General features: G+C 43.7%; 1 protein-coding gene and 1 pseudogene across 1 annotated transcript in view; one reads left to right on the top strand and one right to left on the bottom strand.

Annotated features, from left to right (window-relative positions):
• The window catches only part of COL23A1 (collagen type XXIII alpha 1 chain), a 387,317-nt gene that overhangs the window by 198,142 nt on the left and 164,761 nt on the right, over positions 1 to 24,414 (top strand). The window lies entirely within an intron of this gene.
• On the bottom strand, positions 23,227 to 24,043 carry LOC138440323 (nascent polypeptide-associated complex subunit alpha pseudogene; annotated as a pseudogene).

The raw sequence follows: 24,414 nt of genomic DNA, 5'->3' as shown, positions 1-24,414 counted from the left end.
TTCTTTCTACCCGAAATGACCTTTCCTTCCTGGCAAACCCCTCCTCCTCACAGACTAAGCTGAAGAGTCTCTTCTTCCATGAAGTGTCCCATATCTCCCAAAGCTGACTTCTTCCTCCTGGGGCCACCACAGACCTGGTGCCCATCTCTACTCACTGCCCACACTGCAGTCTCCTCCATGTCCCTTACTGGACCAGGGACCTTCATTGCTAAGTGGAGTAAATGATGATGGTGATCGTTATGACCTAGCTCATTACGAAGGTGCCAACACCAGCAGTATGGCCACTCCTTCTGATGGGCATGGTGTCCCAGGGGGTATCTGGGAGAGAACCGAAAACTGGAGGGGAACCTTGCTTGGCACACAGTAGGCTCTCAGTGAATGACTGCTATATATTCCAGTTCTGACTGCTCAGCAAGCGAATGGTGGCAAGGTGACTAAAGGGCCATGAGAAGACACAGGGTACGAACACCCCAATCTGAGCCTCTGTCTTCTTTGCCTTTCTGTCTCCTGGAATCTCACCAAAGGCAAGAAAAGACCCTTTGAATTTCCCTTTAGGAAATTCTCTTGTTCTTTGAGACCTTCATTGTGAGAAGTAGGATGAGCCTGTGGTTTCAAAGCCTCAATGGCAGCCTCCCACATCTGTCACTTTCTGAGTTGCCCCAAAAGGCTGGAAAGCACCTTCAGATCTGTGCATTTTTTCACAGAAGTGTTTGTTCTTTTCTTTCCCTCGCCCTCACATTGTCTTTCCTGGAAAATGTTGCAGATGTTGGGCAAAGTTGACAGAGGGAAGGATCTTCAAAGAATGACTGCACATTTCAGAGGTATCCCAGCAAGGAGTCAGAGGGACTACTAGGGCCCTAAGGCTTCTCTGTCTTAGCTTTTGTTTCCAGTGGGCATACCTGATGCTCAGGCCTTGTGTCTGAAAGTAGCAGTTTGCACACTGTGAACATGGTGGGCTGTGGAAAGCTGTTGGGCCTCTGGAAGCAGATGACCCAGACTCCAGGGCCTGTGCCTCTCACTGGTGAATGAACCTCACCTATAAAATGGGAAGGATAATCCTGCTTTCAAAGGGATGTTGCAAATAGGAACAATGCATTTAAACTCTCCAAGGGCAGGAGGGAGAAGCTATATTTGATAGCACCCATCTGTGTATGAGGGAGGCACATGACATGGTGGGTCGGAGCCTGGGTTCAGTGTGACTCAGCCATTACTAGCTGAGGGACCTTGGGCAAGTGATTTCTCCACTCTGGGCTTAAGTGTCCTCCTCACTATATTCGGGGTAACATAAGGATTAAGTGAGATAATACTTAAAAAGCTGTGAAGACCATGTCTGGCACACAGTAATACTTTGATGTATCTCTGATTTATAGAAGATCTAAGTTATAGTTTTCATTCATTCACTCACTTCCTACTATTGTAATTATTCTATTACTTAGGACTGGCAGTTAGTGGATACTTAATGGATTTAAAAAACAAAGGCAACTGACAACTGCAAGTTTAGCAAGGATGTGGACCACCGAGAACTCTCATAGACTGCCAGTGGGGATGCACAATATTTGGGGGATGCAAAATAGTTCAGCTACTTTGGAAAAGAGTTTTGGAAGGCAGTGTCTCACAAAGATAAACATCCACTTCTCATATGACTCCACAATCCCACACCTAAGTATTTACCCAAGAAGAATAAAAGTTTATGTTCGCACAGAAATCTGTATGAAAACATTTGTAGCATGTTACTCATAATCCTCCAAAATTAGAAATGACCCAAAGCCCCTCAAATGAAAACTGGAAAAACAAATTGTGGTATACCCATATAATGGAATCTCATCCCGCAATAAAAAAGGAACACACTATTGGTACATGCAACAATATCAGTTTAGTTCAGTTGCTCAGTTGTGTCCAACTCTCTGTGACCCCATGGACTGCAGCACGCCAGGCTTCCCTGTCCATCACCAACTCCCAGAGTTTACTCAAACTCACGTCCATCAAGTCGGTGATGCCATCCAACCATCTCTTCCTACCTTCAATCTTTCCCAACATTAGGGTCTTTTCTAATGAGTCAGTTCTTCGCATCACATGGCCAAAGTATTGGAGTTTCAGCTTCAGCATCAGTCCTTCCAATGAATATTTAGGACTGATTTCCTTTAGGATGGACTGGTTGGATCTCCTTGCAGTCCAAGGGACTCTCCAACACCACAGTTCAAAAGCATCAATTTTTCGGCACTCAGCTTTCTATATAGTCCAACTCTCACATCCATACACGACTACTGGAAAAACCATAGCCTTGACTAGATGGACCTTTGTTGGCAAAGTAATGTCTCTGCTTTTGGATATACTATTTAGGTTGGTCATAACTTTCCTTCCAAAGAGTAAGCGTCTTTTAATTTCATGGCTGCAATCACCATCTGCAGTGATTTTGGAACCTAGAAAAATAAAGTCTGCCACTGTTTCCACTGTTTCCCCATCTATTTCCCATGAAGTGATGGGACCGGATGCCATGATCTTCATTTTCTGAATGTTGAGCTTTAAGCCAACTTTTTCACTCTCCTCTTTCACTTTCATCAAGAGGCTTTTTAGTTCCTCTTCACTTTCTGCCATAAAGATGGTGTCATCTGCATATCTGAGGTTACTGATATTTCTCCCGGCAATCTTGATTCCAGCTTGTGCTTCTTCCAGCCCAGCATTTCTCGTGATGTACTCTGCATATAAGTTAAATAAGCAGGATGACAATATACAGCCTTGACATACTCCTTATCCTATTTGGAACCAGTCTGTTGTTCCATGTCCAGTTCTAACTGTTCTAATGTAACAATATGGCTAATCTCAAATACAGTATGCTAAAATAAGGAAGCTGCTGCACTCAGAAAGGAGAGGGTGGAATGTATGCAGAGAGTAACATGGAAACTTACATTACCATATGTATAATAGATAGCCAATGGGAATTTGCTGTATGACTCAGGGAACTCAAACTGGGGTTCTGTAACAACGTAGAGGGGTTGGATGGGGAGGGAAGAGGGCAGGAGGCTCAAGAGGAAGGGGACATGTGTATATCTATGGCTGATTCATGTTGATATTAAGCAGAAACCAACACACACAATTCTGTAAAGCAGTTATCATTCAATTTAAAAATAAATGTTTAAAAAATAAAATAAAATCCTACAGACTATATCCTGTATGCTTCCATTTATATGACATTCTATAAAAGGCAGATGGTAGGGACAGTAATTGAAAGTAGGGACTAAACAGAATTGATGCTTTTGAACTGTGGTGTTGGAAAAGACTTTTGAGAGTCCCTTGGATTGCAAGGAGATCAAACCAGTCAATCCTAAAGGAAATCAGTCCTGAGTATTCACTGGAAGGACTGATGCTGAAGTTGAAACTCCAATACTTTGGCCACCTGATGAGAAGAACTAACTCATTGGAAAAGACCTTACTGCTGGGAAAGATTGAAGACAGGAGGAGAGGGGATGACAGAGGACGAGATGGTTGGATGGCATCACCAACTCAATGGACATGAGTCTGAGCAAGCTCCAGGAGTTGGTGATGGACAGGGATGCCTGGTGTGCTGCAGTCAATGGGGTTGCAAAGTGTCAGACATGACTGAGCAACTGAACTGAACTGTATGATTCTACTTATATAAAGTTCCTATAGGAGTCAAATTCATAGAGACAGTTCCTGGTCGTTGCCAAAAGCTGAAGAATAGGAATGAGGAATTATTGTTTAATAAGAACAGAATTTCTGGGTGGGTTGATGAAAATGTTCTGGAAATAGGCTGTAGTAATGGTTACACAGCATTATGAATATATGTAATGCCATTGAATTATACACTTAAAAACAGTTAAAATGGTAAGTTCTATGTTATGAATATTTTACCAGTTTTTTTTTGTAGTTTTTTTTTTAAGAAAAACCTAGGGACAGAGAACACATTGGTAATTGCCAGGGATTAAGGGCGAGAGGTAGGGTAGGATAATTTGGGGGATGATGGACCTATTCTGTGCCTTTATTATCATTGTGGTCATGTGACTATTCATTAGGCAAGAGAACTGTACACCAAAAGAATGAATTTTACTCCATGTAAATTTAAAATTAAATTTTAAAAAAGACCAGAGTCCTGCCAGCTGAGCTCTGGCTCTTCACGCTGGTTCATTCAGCAAACATTCAGTAACTCCACCTGTGCATTCGCACAGCACTAGGAACACGTGTCCCCTGAGCCCCAGGGATGGGCGTGGAACCCTAGGGGTAGATCCTGAGACAGCTGAGCAGGAAGAGATGAGAACAATGTGTCTTAGTATCATTTTGATAAAAATCACACCAGTAAGTTTTCCCCTGGAGGCCAGTTCTGAAATCTGGTGGCCCTGGATGGTTCACTATCATTTTTTAGATAAGTATGTTTATACAGCCGCCCTTCACATCTGCCTCCTTTTGACGCTCTAGTTTTAAAAACCATCTCTGGCTTTTGTTTGGATTTGTTTTTTTAAAACTAGGAAAACAGCCCATGTTTTGGGGGCTTTCCATGAGCCTCCTGGACCTTTCCCAAGGCAAAGGCTGGGGTTTTGTCCCCCAGGCCACTGTGTTGAGCCTGCTGTCAGCTGCTCCCTGTGTTCCCAGAGATCAGATAAAAGACAGTTCAATTACAAGTGAGAGAGGCTGGCTTCAACAAAACAGAGAAAGTGCTGACTCATGAAACTTAAAGGCCCAGGCTGGGCTAGCTTCAGTCATGGCTGGACCCAGTAGATAATTAGTGTCTTTAGGATTCTCTGTCTTTGTCTTTTCCTCCTTCTCTCTCCCAGAGTCCTGGCCCTTCCTTTAACTCCCAGCCTCTTTGCTCTGTACTGACCACTCACAGCCACAGCTCCTCAGTTAGGCACTAGGGAAACTGACCACACTCCCTGTGGTCATTTTCCTTTCATGATTTTCCTCATGAGAAGCAATTTGTCAGGGTCTGTTTGGAGGCCGGCGTCCATGCACATAACAAGGGAACATGTCCGCCTGCTTAGTGTGTGTCCATCAATTGCACAAGGACTTCCCTTCCTCTTCAAAGTCTCTCAGCCCAACACAGCACTTAATTAAATCCACAAGCACCAGAGCCCCCATGCCACCCTGCAGGGACCTTCCAAGCCCACTTCTTCAGATCCTGAGCAAACATCCAAGAGTGACACAGAAATGCAGTTGTTTCTCCATTTCTTTTTCATTCATCTGCTTAACAGACCTTGCAGGAATGTCCACTATATTCTAGGCTGCGTGGGACCCAGGAGTAAAGATGAAAAGGTTACTCCCTGCCCTGAGAGCATGGTCTAAAGAGAGACAGATCTGCAGAAAAAGGCATGCTCAGGAGGTCCTATTATGTAAGGACACTGGGGCCCAGAAAAAGGCCTTTTATTTCCATAGAAAAGAGTGAAATAGAAAGCTGAAATAAACTCATTTTTATAATATCTCATATTTAACTATGTTGAAGTTATAATTTCAACTCTTTGAGAATTTGTCAATGAGAAAAGAATTTTTTCTTTTTGGTTGAGTTTTACCAAAAATGTTACATGAAAGCACAGTAAGGTTTTTCTACAATTGAGTGTTGCCGCATGTCAATAAAGAGAATCATTCCCAAATCAGTCTTCAAGGGCTGCTATAATCAGTTTTCCCATCAGTCTTTCTCAATCTTCTTTTTACCTGAATCTCCCTCTTTTGAAGAGGCCACCGTGTCCTTTTCCTTGGCTTGCTTCTCTGCTTCGGTCATTACCCGACTGGCTTGTCCAGAGTCAGCCCCGTCTGTGGACGTGTGATCCCAGCAGTCCTCCAACATCATGGTCATCAGCTCCATGAAAGTCTGCACCTTTTAACGAGGTTTGCAATTCCTCTTGTAATGTATTTACCTCGTATGATTTACAGTCACAGATAACCACTGCAAACAGCAGGTACATTTACAACAAATAGACATCGCCCAGACACAGCCTAACAAAGACAGGGACAGAATGAGTGGGCCCAGGAGCTGGTGCTACCAGGCAGGTGTGCCTGACAGGGGATGAGCTTGTAAATGATCTGCACGGTTCTCACTGTTCCTGTGTTGTGGTATCTTGGTTTCTCTCTGTGAAGCCGCAGATATTGGATGGTCATGTGAGGACCTGCACAGTGCCTGAGAATGTTCTTTCCTCCTGCAACATAAATCTGATCCATTGCAGCCTTTAGCTCCTTACACCCCTGCCCAATCTCAATCCTCCAAGACCCCTTCAGTGAGGCCCCAAGGCAAGTCCGAGCTCCTAGCACAGCCCACAAGGCCTCCACAAGCTGCCCAACTTGGCCAGTCCTGTTTCTTACTGTTTCCCCATTTGGCCTATGCTGGTTCACATCTCAGTGGCTTCATTCACACGTTCCCCCCTCCTTGAATGCCCTCTGCCTTGACTCCCTTGACAGTCTTCTCCTCCTTCCAGATCCCCCCACCAAGGATCTCTTCCTTCATGAACCCTCCCTGCCCACCCTGGCAGGGTTGATTCTTCCTTCCTGTGGTTCCCACAGGCCTGGTTGTCACCACTGTCCTTGAAAGACATCTTCCTCTTTCACCAGACTCCTTGTGCCCAGGGCAAAACACAGAATATTTATTCAATTAAAATGAAAAAGGGGAGGAGTAAAAACATTCATATTTTGTACCCATGAATAGCTTTAGCATTTGAGCCTTAAAGTCTTTCCCAGGCTCCCAGGGGCCAGAGCAATAAGGGTCAGTGTGTCCCCTCTTCCCCCATGGGGTGCTGTGGTCTCCAGCCTAGGGTGCCCATACCTATGTGAACATCAGAGTCACCAGGAGCCGGTAAAACACAAGTTCCTGGACACATCTCCTAAAGGTTGTCCTTCAGCCTGTCTGGGGTAGGGCTTAGGAGTCTGTATTTCTCGTTTTCTTTTTTTCTTTTTCTTTAATTAAGGTATAGTTGATAATATACATGTTTCAATGCTATTCTCACAAATCATCCCACCCTCACCTTCTCCCACTGAGTCCAAAAATCTGTGTCTCCAATGCTGCCCTGAATGTAGGATCATCAATATCATCTTTCTAAATTCCATATATATATGTGTTAATATGCAGTATTTGTCTTTCTCTGATTTATTTCACTCTAAATAATAGGCTCCAGGTTCCGCCACCTCATTAGAACTGACTCAAATGTGTTCCTTTTTATAGCAGAGTAATATCCCATTGAAACATGTACATTACCGTATATAATGTAGATGGCCAGTGCAAGTTCTGTGTCAAGCAGGGCACCCAAAGCTGGCACTCGGGAACAACCCAGAGAGGGAGGTAGGGGTGGGGTTCATGATGGGAGGGACACATGTTGTATACCTAAGGCCAGCTCATGTTGATGTATTGCAAAAACCATCAGAATACTATAAAGTAATCATTCTCCAATTAAAATAAATTAATTAAAAATACTTTTTAAAAGGTATAATAGATTTTTCAGTATTATGTAAGTTTCAAGCATACAACATAATTGATTCATAATTTTTAAAGGTTATACTCCATTTATAGTTATTATAAAATATTGGCTGTATCCTCTGTGCTATACAGTATATCCTCGTAGCTTATTTATTTTACACATAGTAGTTTGTACCTTTTAATCCTCCATCCCTATCTTGCCCCTCCCTGTTCTCTCTCCCTGCTAGTTACCACTAGTTTGATTTCTGTATCTGTGAGTCTGTTTCTTTCTTGTTATATTCACTAGTTGTTTTATTTTTTAGATTCCACATGTAAGTGATAACATACAGTATTTCTCTTTCTCTGTCTGACTTATTTCACTAGGATAATACCCTCCAGGCCCATCCATGTTGTTGCGAATGGCAAAATTTCATTCTTTTTATAGCTGAGTAATATTCCCAATATTCCAAAACAAATTAGAAATTAGTATTTCATATACCACATCTTCTGTATCCATTCGTCTATTGGATACCTAGGTTGCTTCCATATCTTTACTATTGTAAATAATGCTGCTATGAACATTGGGGTGCATGTATCTTTTTGAACTAGGATTTTAATTTTTTTCTGCTGTATACTTAGGAGTGAAATTGCTGGATCGTATGGTAGTTCTATTTTTAGTTTTTAAGGAACCTTCACACTTTTCCACAGTGGCTGTGTCAAATTACAATCCTACCAGCAGTGTGGAAGGGTTCCCTTTTCTTCCACATCCTCCCCATATTTGTAATTTGTGGTCTCTTTAATGATAGCCATTCTAACAGGTGTGAGGTGATATTGTGGTTTGTATTTGCATTTCTTTGGTGATTAGCAATGAGGAGCATCTTTTCATGTGCCTGTTGGCCATCTGTATGTCTTCTTTGGAAAAATATCTGTTCATATCTTCTATCCATTTTTGATCAGATTTTTAAAAATATTGAGTTGTATGAGCTATTTATGTAATTTGGATATTAATCCCTTAATCAGTCATATCATTTGCAATATTTTCTCCCACTCAGTGGGTTGTCTTTTCATTTGGTTGATGGTTTCCTTTGCCTTGCAAAGCTTTTAAGTTTAATTAGACCCAATTTGTTCAATTTTGCTTTTGTTTCCTATGCCATATGAGACAGATCCAAAAAAATACTGTTCAATTTATACCAAAGAATGTTCCACCTATGTTCTCTTCTAGTTTTATGGTTTCCATGCTTACATTTAGGTCTTTAATCCATTTTGAGGGTTTTTTTGTTTGTTTATGTTATAAGAAGATGTTCTAATTTCATTCTTTTATATGAAACCCCCCACAAGGGTTTCCCTTGTGGTTTCCCTTGTTGGTAAAGAATCTGCCTGCAATATGGGAGACCTGAGTTCAATCCCTGGGTTGGGAAGATCCCCTGGAGAAGGGAAAGGCTACCCACTCCATTATTCTGGCCTGGAGTTCTTACATTTAGGTCTTTAATCCATTTTGAGTTTATTTTTATATATGTCATAAGAAAATATTCTAATTTCATCCTTTTATATTTAGCTGTTCAGTTTACCCAACACACATTAAAGAGACTATCTTTCCTCATGGTATGCTCTTGCCTCTTTTGTCATGATTAATTAACCACAAGTGTGTGGGTTTATCTCTGGGCCCTCTGTGCTGTTCCATTGGTCTATGGGTCTGTTTTTGTGCCAGTACCATGCTATTTTGATGACAGTAGCTTTGTAATACAGTCTAGGAGTCTGTGTTTCTTAACAAACCATGCGAAGAGGTGAAGCAGCTTAGCCTGGTTTAGACCTATCTGGGTAAGTCAGTAGCCTCCGCTGTACACCAGCACTGTCAAGTGACTTAATTGTGCTCATTTCCTGGAGCTGCTGGAACAAATTGCCATAAACTTGATGGCTTAAAACAAGGCCAATTTATTCTCTTGCAGCTCTAAATGGTTAGACATCCAAAACAGGTCTTGAGGGGTTAAAATCAAGGTGTCAGCAGGACTGGTTCTTTCTGGGGTCTCTAGAGAATTTATTTTAGAAGCTGCCTGCATTCCTTGGCCTGTGGCTTCATCACCTCAGTATCTGCTCTGTCCTCATATCACCTTCTCCTTTCTGACCTCCTTCCTTCTCATAAAGACCCTTGTGATTACACTGGGTCCACTTGGATAATTTAATCACACCTGCAAAGTCCCTATAGGTATTTTTGTAGGTATTCCTTTCTCAGTACTGCCACAACAAAGTACCACAAACTTGGTGGCTCAAAACAGCAAAAAGGTGTTTTCTCCACTCTTGAGACTAGAAGTCTGAAATCAAGCTATAGGCAGGGCCATGCTCCCTCCAAAGGCTCCTGGGAAGAATCCTTCCTGGCCTCTTCCTCGCTTCTAGTAGTTGCTAGCAATCTTTAGCTTTCCTTGGCTTGTCACTCTTCATGTGAAAACTGAGATTCAGAGATAGTCCTTGATCTGCCCAGGGTCATGTTCTATGAATGGCCAAACCCTGTCTTGAACTGGGTCTTGAGTCCCTGGGTGGTCCTGCCAGCCTGGCCAAGTGCTGCAGAAGCTCTGCCCACTCCCTGGAGCCTGTGTGCGCAGCTGGCTGGGGCAGGGCAGGCTGGTCTCAAAAAGCCTCCACCCATGTGACAGGTGGCCCCACGGGCTGTTCGCTCAGTGAACACCAGAGAAACCCCAGATGCTCAGCTGTCCTGGTTCTTTGAAATCCACACCAAACCACATTGAGCAGGAGACCCTAGTGCCTGCGGCACAAGGGGAGAGAGCCTCGCGGGGTAGCCTGGGAGCTAGAGCTGAGAGCTCAGCGCAGCCTAGTAGGCTTCAGTCCTGCTGACTTGCTCAGCCCTTGCCCGGCACCCAGGGGCTTGGAATTGCAGCCCTGTTGCTGTGCAGCTTATAATTCAGGGAGTCACTTTATCTCTCCAGGTTGTAGCCTGAGAGGGTAATGCTGCCAACACTCCCCTCTTCTTGTCAAGATGGGCGCAGGAAATGGGAGCTGACCTTTGAGCAAGAAACTCTAGTTCAGGCTCATTTCTGGTTTCCCTAAAGATGTGACCCTTCAGGCCACATGTACACATGTGGCCTTGAACAACCTGGACACCACATTCAGGACAGCACACCAAGGCTTTGGAAATGAATTAATTTCTTGGGGTATAATATAAACCAGTCCTCTAAATACAGTTTTATTAGCTGGACATCTTGGGAACTGGAGCTAGGAGAGGGTGAGTAGAAGCCAGCCTTGGCCTTCCCAGGGGGAGAGCAGCATGCAACAGAGTACAGATTTGCTATAAGCAGTTGACTCGGCAGCATGTGCCAGGAGCCCGATCTGTGCCAGCCCCGAGCTAAGCACAGGGCGCAGGGTAAACTCTGCACAGGGCCTGTCTCTGGGCATCTCCAAGCCTCACAGTTCAGAAGACATGGCCAGGTAATGGTTGTAAACTCTTGCAGGCGTCAGAAGGCTTGGGCCACCTCCCTGCCTGTCTTAGCCCTGGGGATAGCCTTGTCCTCAAGCAGATCCTACCCCCTCTCTGTTCCACCCTCGGAGTCCTCACTCCTGCCCTCCAAGACTTGGATGTCTTTCACTCCAAGTGTTAATGAGCTGTGGCCATACAATGTACCTGCTGCCTTCGAACAAAGGGGTTATGTCCTGTCCCTCCTTCCTCACTGACCACAGTGGGCAGGGTGATGGGTCCTCCCCACTCCTCAGCGCCCAGGAGACAGTGGTTGAAAAAAAGAAGACAGTCCTAATTGATAGTTGTTATCAATTCACTTCCCCACACATCGCACTTCATCATCGATTGGTGCCCAGACTTCTTTTGAGCCAAGTGTTTTATACACATCCAACAAATCATTAAACAATATGGTTTGAATTAGAGGACCATGAATTTGAGCTGTTTTCCATCACATGCCTACTGTGGGTGGGTGCTCAGGCTCCTCTCCTCTCTGAGCCTTGATTTCCTCTGTAAAACACAGATGCCTCAGCAGATGATTTCAAGCATCCCATGTCACGAGAGGATGGAGGGCAAGGCACTGGAAAACCTTCTGGATGGCCTACCAGGATGAGGTGGGGGTGGAGTGGGGGACTGTCACACTTGCAGCATGGTGCCCAGACTCTCCAGAAGTGGTTTTCTTGTCTTCAGACACTGCTGGCACTCACTTAATCCACATCTGCATTTCCTTTCTTGCATGAACACATGGTTGTTCTCCCAGGGCCTCTTCATCAGAGATGGCATCTTCTACTGAACCATCCATGCAGCTGTGTGTGAGAGGTGGCTCACTAGCACGCAGATGCAAATATAAAAAGCTGCAGGTGGGTGACCTGTCCTGGGAGCTACTGTTGGGCTAAGATGGCAGCAGGTGAGAATGCCCTGGCATGCTACTATCCTGGGTGTGCACACTCTTTGCCCCACTGTGGTCCAGTTCACTTTGCACCAGCTCACCCTGGGCTCCCATGCTGATTGACAACTTCTCCATGCAGCTGCTTATCAGCTATGTTATTCCCTGTTAGGAGCTAGCTTGAATTCTCATCTGGAGTGTGCTAAGGCCACACTGCTTTGAGCCAGGCCATCCTTCCATTAGAACTTCCCTCATAGCTCAGTTGGTAAAGAGTCTGCCTGCAATGCAGGAGACCTGGGTTCAATTCCTGGGTCAGGAAGATCCTCTGGAGAAGGAATGGCAACCCACTCCAGTATTCTTGCCTGGAGAATCCCATGGACAGAGGAGCCTGGCAGGATACGGTCCATGGGATTGCAAGAGTCAGACACGACTTCGCAACTAAACCACCACCATTGAAGCTGAAACTCCAATACTTTGGCCATCTAATGCGAAGAACTGACTCCTTGGAAAAGACCCTGATGCTGGGAAAGATTGAAGGCAGGAGGAGAAGGGGACAACAGAGGATGAGATCGTTGGATGGCGTCACTGACTCTATGGACATGAGTTTGAGTAAGCTCTGGGAGTTGGTGATGGACAGGGAGGCCTGGCGTGTTGCAGTCCATAGGGTCACAAACAGTCAGACACGACTGAGTGACTGAACTGAACTGATGCTTCCATTGTCAAATCAGTATCACTTTAGTTCTCTGAGACTGAAGCTCTCCAGATACAACTTTTTCTCCAAACTTACTCATTTGCAGCAGGAAACCTTCTTCAAAAAATTTTCTAGGTCCAGGATGGCCTTCCTGAAATAAATGAAAAGCCAAATGATCAAGCACAGGACCTCAGTCCTCTGTCCCAATACAGACAGGCAGATCCCCATGGATGACCCCCTCTCATGGGGACAGTGCTTCCTTAGTCCTACCCGGGGCCACATCTTGGCAGTCACCCTCTTATGGATTGAGTGATCTGGTTCCAGGGACAGGTAGGAGAAGTAGGTGATCTGCTTCTTAAATGCATGGGGATCAGGGATGGAGGTCCTGAGTGGGGTGATTTGGCTTCTCCCCACTTATTTCAGGAAGGCAAGCCAGAACTGCTCTGACAGTCCTAGTATCAGCTATGCTGTCTGACCCGTGCTCCATCATCCTATGCTCATGTATCACAGTAAGAAGGCAGAGAACATGTAGTTTCCATTCCTTTGTGTTTCTGCCTGTATTAGAAATTGTTTATGTTCTGACAATCATCGGTGGCCTCTGCCTGTGAGCAATCCTGTTTGGGGGTTTGTTTGTTTGCTGTAAGATGTGCCCCATAGATTCAGTTTCTTCCATATTTTAGAAGAAGGATGGAAGTGCAGTAGGTTTGCTGTTGGAAAGATAGAAGATGAATGTGCCTTGAGACTCCTGAGGGGCAGAGCATGATGCCATCTCCATGCTGGCCTAGCATTTTGGGTAGGTTTTGTCGTGTGTCAACCTTATAGAGATTTATTTTACTTACTATACAATTTATCACTAAAAACACTTTAGTGGTTTTTAGTATACTCACAGAGTTGTGCATCCATCACCACAATAAGTTTTAGAACAGCTCATCAACTTGAGGGAAAATCCCCTGGAAGAGGGCTTGGCAATTCACTCCAATATTCTTGCCTAGAGAATCCAATGCACAGAGGAGCCTGGTGGGCTGCAGTCCATGGGGTTGCAAAGAGTCAGACATGATTGAAGCAGCTTAGCATCAACTTGAAACAAAAGCCCACACCCATTAGTAGTCACCCACCATTTTCCCAGAAACCCCTTCAGTTCAGATCAGTCACTCAGTCGTGTCTGACTCTTTTGACCCCATGAATCACAGCACGCCAGGCCTCCCTGTCCATCACCAACTCCCAGAGTTTACTCAAATTCATGTCCATCGAGTCGGTGATACCATCCAGCCATCTCATCCTTTGTCATCCCCTTCTCCTCCTGCCCCCAATCCCTCCCAGCATCAGGGTCTTTTCCAATGAGTCAGCTCTTCGCATGAGGTGGCCAAAGTACTGGAGTTTCAGCTTTAGCATCAGTCCTTCCAATGAACACCCAAGACTGATCTCCTTTAGGATAGACTGGTTGGATCTCCTTGCAGTCCAAGAGACTCTCAAGAGTCTTCTCCAACACCACAGTTCAAAAGCATCAATTCTTTGGCGCTCAGCTTTCTTTAGAGTCCAACTCTCACATCCATACATGACTACTGAAAGAACCATAGCCTTGACTAGATGGGTCTTTGTTGGCGAAGTAATGTGTCTGCTTTTCAATATGCTATCTAGGTTGGTCATAACTTTCCTTCCAAGGAGTAAGCATCTTTTAATTTCATGGCTGCAGTCACCATCTGCAGTGATTTTGGAGCCCCCCAAAATAAAGTCTGACACTGTTTCCACTGTTTCCCCATCTATTTCCCATGAAGTGATGGGACCAGATGCCATGATCTTCGTTTTCTGAATGTTGAGCTTTAAGCCAACTTTTTCACTCTCCTCTTTCACTTTCATTAAGAGGTTTTTTAGTTCCTTAGAAACCCCTTGCTGCTGCTGCTGCTGCTAAGTCACTTCAGTCGTATCCGACTCTGTGTGACCCCATAGATGGCAGCGCGCCAGGCTCCCCCGTCCCTGGGATTCTCCCAGCAAGAACACTGGAGTGGGTTGCCATTTCCTTCTCCAGTGCATGAAAGTGAAAAGTGAAAGGGAAGTCGCTCAGTCGTGTCCCACTCTTCGCGACCCCATGGACCGCAGTCTACCAGGCTCCTCTGTCCATGGGATTTTCGAGGCAAGAGTACTGGAGTGGGGTGCCATCACCTTCTCCAAGAAACCCCTTAGCCCTAGGCAATCACTGTCCTTTATAGATCTCTCTGCTCTGAACTTTCACGTGAATGGAATCATATCATCCAAGGTCTTTGTGACTGGCTCCTTTCCCTTAGTGTGTTTTCAGAGATCATCCATGTTATAGGGTGTATCAGTACGTATTCCTTTTTATTTCCAAATAATACTCCATTGTATGGGTAGACCACCTTTTATTTATCCATTCATCATTTGATAGACATTTGGCTTGAACCTACATTTTGACTATTATGAGTAATGTTGCTTTTTGTGTACAGGTTTTTGTAAGTACATGTTTCATTTCTCTTGGGTAATTACCAATAGGAGCGGAATTGCTGGATCATGCAGCAGTCTATTTTTAACCATGTGAGAAACTGCCATACTGTTCTGAGAAGTTGCTGCACCATTTTACATTCTCACAAGCACTATCTAAGGGCTTCAATTTCTCACCAACATTTGTTATTATCTTTCTTTTTGATTCTAGCCATCCTGGCAGTTTTGAAGTGGTGTCCTTTGATTTGCAATTTCCTGATGACTGATAATTTTGAACATCTTGTAATGTGCTTATTGGCCATTTGTTTATATTCTTTATAGAAATGTCTGTTCAGGTCTTTTGCCCATTTTTTAATTGAGCTATTGGTGTTTTTTTCTGAGTTGTAAGGGTTCTTTATATATAATCAATATAAGTTGCTGGGTTGCCTTTTCACTTTCCTGATGGTATCTTTTTTTAATAACACCAAAAACATTTTGTATTGGGGCATAGCCAATTAACAATATATTGATAGTTTCAGGTGAACAGTGACGGGACTCAGCCATACATATACATGCATCCATTCTCCCCCAAACTACACCTCCCACCCAGGCTGGCACATAACATTGAACAGGGTTCCATGTGCTATACAACAGATATTCATTGGCTATCCATTTTAAATATAGCAGTGGGTACATGACCTTCCCAAAGTCCTTAACTATTCTTTCCCTGCTGACAACCATGAGTTCATTTTCTAATTGCCAAATCCAAGGTCATAAAAAATTATGCCTATGTTTTATAATAGAATTTTTATACTTTTAGCTCTCATATTTAGGTCTTTGATCCATTTTTAGTTACTCTTCTGCATGTGGTGTGAGGTGGGTGTCTTTTGCATTTGGATTTCTGGTTGTACCAGGCTCATTTGTTGGAAAAAACAACTTTTCCCCATTTGATTTTCTTGGCACACTTGTCAAAACAAACAGGTTTCAAGAGCCTTACTGAGTGTAGACTGGCAGCTACCATGACATGGCGAATGGGTAGGCTGGTGTCCACACAGCACTGGGAGAGCTTACAGGGCCCTCTGATGAGCTGTCTCTGCCTCATTAAGACCTTTATACTTTGGGGAGGGAGCAGAGTGGGGTCTGGGCTGGGGGAAGACCCTTGGGAGGGGAGTTGGTTAGAATGGACAGTGTCATGTTGTCCCTGACATGACTACACCTTTATGCCTGGGAAGGACACACTTGGTGACCAGGGAATGCCACAGCATGCCTAAAGAGCACCAACAGGTGGCCTGCTGCAGAGCAGGTACCTCATTGCTCCTCACCACCCTCCTCAAGCTGGTCATAGCTAAAATGACCATGTGTTTTATATGTGTGTGTGTATATATATATGTATATATATGTATGTATATATATGCACACATATATACACACACACTATATTGGGACAGTCTCAATTTATGCCTATGCTTCCCAAATAATGATTAATCACCCTCTTTTTCTCTTAAAATACCTTGGTTTGAATGATAAACTATACAGTCACCCTAGTCTTAGAGCAAGCACTTGGGTGTGAATGCCTTTGTGATTAACCCAGATAGACAGCTTACTGTTGTCCTGGCCCAAGATGCTGACTCTGCTTCAAAAAGCATGTACCTGGAACCCAAGACTGGCCTTTGAATCCTCCAGTAGCACCGACAGGGAGAACTGTGAACTTGCACCTCAGAGTCTGCAAAGTCTCAGCAGATGTGGTCTGGATCCCACATATCCACCCATGAGTACAAAGGCTAGCAGGATTGACAGCCTCTGCAGGCTCCTTCAGCCTTCTCTGGGAGCTTTCAAGATTAACTCCAATGGACAGCTTACCGATGTCCTGATCCAGGCTGCCGGCTTGGCATCAGAAAGCATCAGAAGTGGCAAATATAGCTGTCCCTGCCCACACCACCTGTGTGTGCCTGACCCATCCTTGAGGATGTGGCTAGCCTTGTTTATCCACACCCACCTTGGGTTCCCCATGGCCTCAAAGAAAAGACACGTGTCCTGCAGCTGTGTGTCACTCACCTGCCCCTAAATGATAAATAAGACACCTTGGGAGGAACCCTCAGACTAAGAGGGGAAAGACACTTGCACATAGGAGGAAATGTGGTTTTTGTTTGTTTGATTTTTCACTAGATTGACTCTTTTATTTTACTTTATTTTCATTTTCCTAATGAATTTTTAAGTGATATATAATTGACATATAGCACTGTACTAGTTTTAGTATAACATGATTTGATATGTGTATGTATTGCGAAATGATTTCTACAGTAAGTTTAGTTAATATCACCACACATAGTTACAAAAAAAAATTTCATGTGTGTGATGAGAACTTTTAAGATCTACTCTCTTAAAACTTTCAAATAGCCAATACAGTATAGTTAACTATAGTCACCATGCATACTACTTGTACATTACATCCCTAAGATTTATTTATCTTATAACTGGAAGTTTGTACCTTTTGAGCCCTTTACCCATTTTGCCCACTCCCCACCCCCCAGAATATTGTATACACACACTTAACTGATGCAAACTCAGATATAACTAAGCAAAAAGGAAAAAAGTGCAGATGAAGTAGGGAAAAAATAGAGGCAAGTAATTTAAGCACTGCTAGCAGGTCCCTCTTTTAGGGAAGTATGAGAATCTACAGTCCCCACAATGGGCATCAGCTCCTTGGACCCCATGTGAACATCTGACCACCTGAATGAACGCTAAAGTTGTCATACAGCTTGTCCTTTAAATGCAGACTAAAGAGTCACTGTGACTGCAAGCAACTGTCACTGTGGGCCCTGACTCTGTGTAACTGTCACACTGGGAGAAAGTGTAGCAAAATCCCGATACAGAAAGGGAGTGGGGAAGGGCTTCCTGGAGGAGGGGACCAGGGAGCTCTGTTGGGAGGAGGAGTGGAAAGGAGAAGGGAGGGAGCCTGGTGGAGCTTCCAGGCAGCAGAAACATCGTAAAGCAAGTACTGAAGCTGTGCAGGAGTGTAGGGGGAAAAAAGGTGAGACCAGGCTATGCAGACTTCAAATGCTTTTGTAAAGAATGTGAGTTTTAGCCTTTATTCGTTAGTGATTCCTGAATCAGTGTCCCTGAAACACATATGTTGCAGGGACAAAGGATTCCACTGTCACACACATTTGGGAAATCTCACATACAACCCCCCCACCTACCCAAATCCCCACCTTGGAGAGTTGCAAGGAATGTTAGCATACTAAAGGACCTGCGAAGTCTTGCAGTAAGCACTCTTTTTGGCTGATTACTCAGGACTTCCTTTAAACCATCCTGTAGCCTTTGTGCTCCAAAGGAAGTACAGCTCAGGTGTTATGCCCAAGGTCCAAATCCCCAAAATTGAGAGAACAAGACATCCACGGCAATGCAAACGCAAAAAGGGAATTTATTGCTAGCTCGAGCTAGGGCCCCGGCCACATCCAACACAGTGGAATAGAGCCAGAGCCCCGAGCCCTGGATTACAGTAGTATTTATAGGTTTAGGACAAAGACAGGGAATTGGCAAGGTTGGATTGGTTACAAGGGTTTCTTTGCATCTACTAATTGGCTAGATTTTTGTGCGCGGGCTTTCTTAGGAGATTTCTATCCTTGTCCCGATTGGCACAGACCAGGCTACAGGGAGCATGCTGATAGGCTGAGTCCTCCCGTCACCGGCGGGGGTAATTTTGATCCCACCTGGGCAGTGTCTCAGCTGTTTCTGGGATGCTTGCTCCAGCCTATTTTAGTCATGGCCTCTATCAGGCCTCAACACAGGCAGTAGGGAGCCAGTGCAGATTTCAGTGCAAGGGCGTGACTAAATCAGATGCCAGTGACGGGGGTGGATGGCTGATTTGTGCTGCGGGCAGAGAGAACACTGGGCGCTAGTCGCTGGCTAGGTCAGAGGTTCATCTCAGTAGCTACCTCAGTGTCTGGGAAAGACCCAGAAAGAGTCAACCACAGAGAACGGGAGAGGCAAGCAAGAAGGCAGAAGCCACCTTCCGGGCACTGCTGATGCCTCCCCTCTCATGCAGCTGTCAGTGGCCACAGTCCCCTGCAATCTTCGGAGGATGTGGAGAGAACAGTTGAAGACTTTCTACTGCCGATGTATGTTTATGTTCCACAAGTGCAGGTCATGTATCCTGAGCTCTTCTCCAGAAGTTTCCAGGGGACACCTGCTCCCAACAGGGTGCATCTGCCTTTCTTCAGTTTTCAAGAATAGGGAAAACATAGGATTAAAAGTGATACATACCCATGCCACCCCAAGCCCTAAAAACTCTTTTTTTTAATTTATTTTTTAATTGGAGGAAAATTGCCCTACAGTGTTGTGTTAGTTTCTGCCATCCAACAGTGCAACTCAGTCATAATTATGCATCTATCACCTCCCTCTTGGGCTCCCACCCCCTTCCCACATTCCACCCCTCTGGATCATCACAGAGTGCCAGGTCAGACGTCCTGTGTTACATAGCAACTTCTAACCAGCTGTCTGTCTAACACATAGAAGTGGATATATGTTGATACTACTTTCTCCATTTGTCTCACTTTTTCCTTCCCCTACAAGTCCATTCTGTATATCTGCGTCTCCACTCCTCTCCTGCAAATAAATTCATCAACACCATTTTTCTACATTCCGTATATATGGGTTAATATACTATATTTATTTTTCTGTTTCTGAATTACTTCACTCTGTATAACAGGCTTTAGGTTCGTCCATTTCGCTAGAACTGGCTCAGATTTGTTCTTTTTTATGGCTGAGTAATAGTCCATTGTATATATGTACCATATCTTCTTTATCCATTCATGTGTTAATGGACATCTAGGTTGCTTTCATGTCCTAGCAATTGTAAACAGTACTGCTATGAATATTGGGTTGCATGTGTGCTAAGTCACTTCGGCCATGTCTGACTCTCTGCAACCCTATGGATTGTAGAATGCCAGGCTCCTCTGTCCATGGGATTCTCCAGGCACGAATACTGGAGTGGGTTGCCATGCCATCCTCAGGGATCAAGCCCACGAAGCTTCAGTCTCCTGCATTGGCAAGGGGGTTCTTTACAACTAACACCACCTGGGAAGCCAAATATTGGGGTACATGTGTCTTTTTCAATTATGGTTTTCTCAGGGTATATGCCCAGTAGTGGGATTGTTGGGTCATATGATAGTTTTAGAAGCTTCTCAGGTGGTGCTAGTGGTAAAGAACTCACCTGCCAGTGCAGAAGATGGGGAGACGTCAGTTCGATCCCTGGGTTGGGAAGATCCCTGGAGAAGGGTAGGGCAACCCACTCTAGTATTCTTGCCTGGAGAATCCCATGGACAGAGGAGCCTTGTGGGCTACATTCCATAGTGTCAACAAAGAATTGAACATGAATGAAGTGACTTAGCACACACACATGTACCCATGATAGTTTTATTTCTAGTTTTTTAAGGAATCTCCATACTGTTCTCCATAGTAGCTGTATCAGTTTACATTCCCACCAGTGATGCAACCTTTTCTCCACATCCTCTCCAGCATTTATTGTTTGTAGATTTTTTTTATGATGACCATTCTGACTGGTGTGAGGTGATACCTCATTGTAGTTTTAATTTGCATTTCTCTAACAATGAGCAGTGTTGTGTATCTTTTCACGTGTTTATTAGCCATCTGTATGTCTCTTTTGGAGAAATATTTGTTTAGGTCTTCTGCCTATTTTTTTGATTGGGTTGTTTGTTTTTCTGATATTGAGCTGTATGAGCTGTTTATACACTTTGGAGATTAATTCTTCGTCAGTTGTTTCATTTGCAATTATTTTCTCCTATTCTGAGGGTTGTCTTTTCATCTTGTGTATTGTTTCCTTTGCTATGCAAAAGCATTTAAGTTTAATTAGTCCCATTTGTTTATTTTTGCTTTTATTTCCATTACTCTAGGGGTGAGTCAAAGAGAATCTTGCTGTCATTTATGTCAAAGAGTATACTGCCTGTGTTTTCCTCTAAAAGTTTTATAGTTTCTGGCTTTACATTTAGGTCTTTAATCCGTTTTGAGTTTATTTTTGTATATATGGTGTTAGGAAGTGTTCTAGTTTCATTATTTTACATGTTGCTGTCCAGTTTTCCCAGCACCACTTATCAAAGAGGCTGTCTTTCCTCCATTGTATATTCTTGCCTCATTTGTCAAAAAGAAGGTGCCTATAGGTGTGTGGGTTTATCTCTGGGCTTCCTATCTTGTTCCATTGGTCTGTATTTCTGTTTTTGTCCCAGTACCATACTGTTTCAATGACTGTAGCTTTGTAATATAGTCTGAAGTCAGAAAGGTTGATTCCTCCAGCTCCATTTTTCTTTCTCAAGATTGCTTTGGCTGTTTGGGGTCTTTTGTGTTTTGAAATAAATTGTGAAATTTTTTGTTCTAGTTCTGTGAAAACTTTGGCAGTTTAATAGGGATTGCATTGAATCTGTAGATTGCTTTGAGTAGTATAGTCGTTTTGGGATTGCATTGAATCTGTAGATTGCTTTGAGTAGTATAGTCGTTTTCACAATATTGATTCTTCCAACCCAAGAACATGATATATCTCTCCATCTGTTTGTGTTATCTTTGATCTCTTTCATCTGTGTCTTACAGTTTTCTACATACAGGTCTTTTGTCTCCTTAGATAGGTTTATTCCCAGACATTTTAAATTTCTTTTGTTGCAATGGTGAATGGGATTGTTTTCTTAACCTCTCTTTCTGATTTTTCATTGTTAGTGTATAGGGATGCAAGGGGTTTCTGTCTGTTAATTTTATATCCTGTGATTTTACTATACTCATTGATAGTAATAGCTCTAGTAATTTTCTGCTGGCATCTTTAAGGTTTTCTATATATAGTATCATGTCATCTGCAAACAATGAGAGTTTTACTTCTTCTTTTCCCATCTGGATTCTTTTTTATGTCTTTTTCTTCTCTGATTGCTGTGGCTAGGACTTCCAAAACTACGTTGAATAATACTGGTGATGTGATATACCATGTTAACAAACTGAAAGATAAAAATCATATGATCATCTCAATAGATGCATCAAAATCTTTTGCCAAAATTCAATACCCATTTATGATTTTTTAAAAAACTCTCCAGAAAGTAGACTTAGAAGGAACATACCTCAAAATAATAAGCCCATATGTGATAAACACATGGCAAACATTATTGTCAACAATGAAAAACTGAAGGCATTTACTCTAAGATCAGGAACGAGACAAAGGTGCCCGCTCTAGCCTTTAAATTCTTGGAGTGGAGAACTGAACTTCCCGTGGGATTATCAGAACACTAAAAATACTTCTTGCATTTTAACTAGACATGGTTGTTGGCAGGAGACTCACATTTCAGGAATAATTGTCCATAAGATATTTATCAAGCGAGGGAACATGTGAGCCTTTGAGACAGGGAATGGAATATTCAGCAGTAACTTACAGATCCTCACAAGCTGCCTCATAGAAGTTTGTACCATGCAGAGAGTGGGTTTGGTGGGAGGGTGGGAGTGCGCAGAGTAAAGGTGTGGGTGGGTGGGGGTGGATGAGACCACGAGGAGGCTCTCTACATTATTCTGCTCCCATTTAATGTTTTCTGTTCTTAATCATGGCAATTTTTGTCAATGTTGCTCTGGCTCTGAAATCTCAGGAGAAATCCTCAAGGGCAGTTTGCTTACAGCTCATTGTTTTCTATTTTTCTGTTTCTACAAGGCTTCCAAGGGTCTCCAAAGATCTGGTTTCTTCCCTGGGCGTGAAAGCAGGGAGAGAGTGGAGCAGGACACTCAGCTGGAATGACACAGGGCTATGATGGTTCCACATGGTCAGCAGGGAGAACTCAGACTCACTCCCCCATTCAGTCATTCATCACCTGTTTATTAAGTGTGACATTTGGCCTGATCTTTGTATTTGTGTTTGGGATAAAAGAACAGTGATGGGCTTCTGGGAGTTCTTGGTCCAGGAGGGGAGTCTGATGAGTAAGCCTCAAAACACAGTCCATGTGAGGAGCTGCACGACAGGACTGTGTGCACAGGGCACTGAGACACAGCAGACGATTCCTGATTCCACCTGGAGAGATTGTAGGCAAGAGGCAGAGCAGGGCTGATGCTGGAGCTGAGATTTGAGGAGAGAAGTAGGAATGTGGGTGGGCAGGCTTTGGTAGGGGTGTTCGAGGTGGAGGAGTCTGGGTGTGCAAATGCATGCAAACTTAGATGAGCACAGTGTCTAGGGGGCTGTGAGTGGTGTGGTTTGACCAGAGCTTGAAATGTGAAGGTTATGTGAAAGATGATTTGGGGAGTCTGGGCCCAGGGAACTGGGGGCTTGATAACCAGACTAAGGAGTGTGGCCTTTGTCCAGGAGGCTGTCTTTGGGGAGCCATTAAAGGTTTTTGTTTTTGTTTTTTTTTTCATCCAACAAGAAGCCATAACTTTATTAATGATAGAAACAGTACAAATTTCAAACCCAGCTGCAGTTACTCTTCTGAAACACCAAAAAAAAGGTCCTCTTTTCTGATGGTTACATTGTTAATTCCATAATAGCATTTACAATATCATTGCTGTTGTTCTTCAGGGCTCGGACTGCCTTTGCTCTCGACACATTTGCTTGTGACATGACCAATTCTATGTCCTTAACTTCCACGCCTGTTTCATCAACCTCTTCCTCTTCACTCTCCTCTTGTACAGTTGGAGTCTGTGTGTTTTCTTGGATGTTTGAGACAGCTTCACCTTGAACTTTGAATTTCTCAGCAGCTGCTAACTGTGCTTGCTGAGATAAAGCCTCAATCTTGGCTTCCCCAAAAACAATGTAGGTATCTGAAGCTGGGCTCTTGTACACATCTGGTTTTGTGATGACAAAAAGGATATTCTTAGATTTCCGGATAGTGACTCTAGTAACCCCTGTAACCTGTCGAAGACCCAGTTTGGACATAGCCTTCCGTGCCTTCTTTTCACTCCGGCTCTGTTTTGCTTTACTGACTGGTTCTTCATCGATTTCAGCTGCTGCTGCCAGCTGAGCTTGTTGTGTGGTTGCCTGTGTAGAATCCTGTTCCTCAAGCTCTGGGACTGATTCATCACTATCAGATTCTGTTCCAGACCCTGTCTCAGCCTGGGGCTGTGGCAACTCCTGCTCTGTAGCAGGGACGGTTTCTGTGGCTTCACCGGGCATTTTGTGTGGGGAACGCGGAACCAAGATGGCGGCAGAAAGAGGCCATTAAAGGTTTTTGGATGGGATGGTTATGACTATCAGTATAGAGCTGGATAAAACAACAGAGAAAAGAGGAACTAGGGTGATGCCGGCTCCAGAAAGGGAAAGGGGAAGCCTCCACAATAAGCGGAGGAATCAGGATAATGTGGAAGCCTTGGCAGCAGGAAGTCCTGAGCAGAGATGAGCATCAGAGCTGAAGTTTAAGGGCAAAACCAAGGTCGCATGGAGACATTTTGATGGTGTAATAATGAAAGCCACTTAGATGTCTGATAAGGGGGAATGGCCAAGTAAATCATAAGGGGAAGTATGGAGCTGTTAAACGTTTTGCAAAAGAAGGCTGTCTCAAAAAAACTTTTTTTAGTAAACTTAA

The sequence above is a fragment of the Ovis canadensis genome, chromosome 5, assembly GCF_042477335.2.
Source record: "Ovis canadensis isolate MfBH-ARS-UI-01 breed Bighorn chromosome 5, ARS-UI_OviCan_v2, whole genome shotgun sequence".
Classification (NCBI taxonomy): domain Eukaryota; kingdom Metazoa; phylum Chordata; class Mammalia; order Artiodactyla; family Bovidae; genus Ovis; species Ovis canadensis.
Note: the sequence above shows the minus strand (reverse complement) of the source record. Positions and strands in the feature narration are given on the sequence as shown.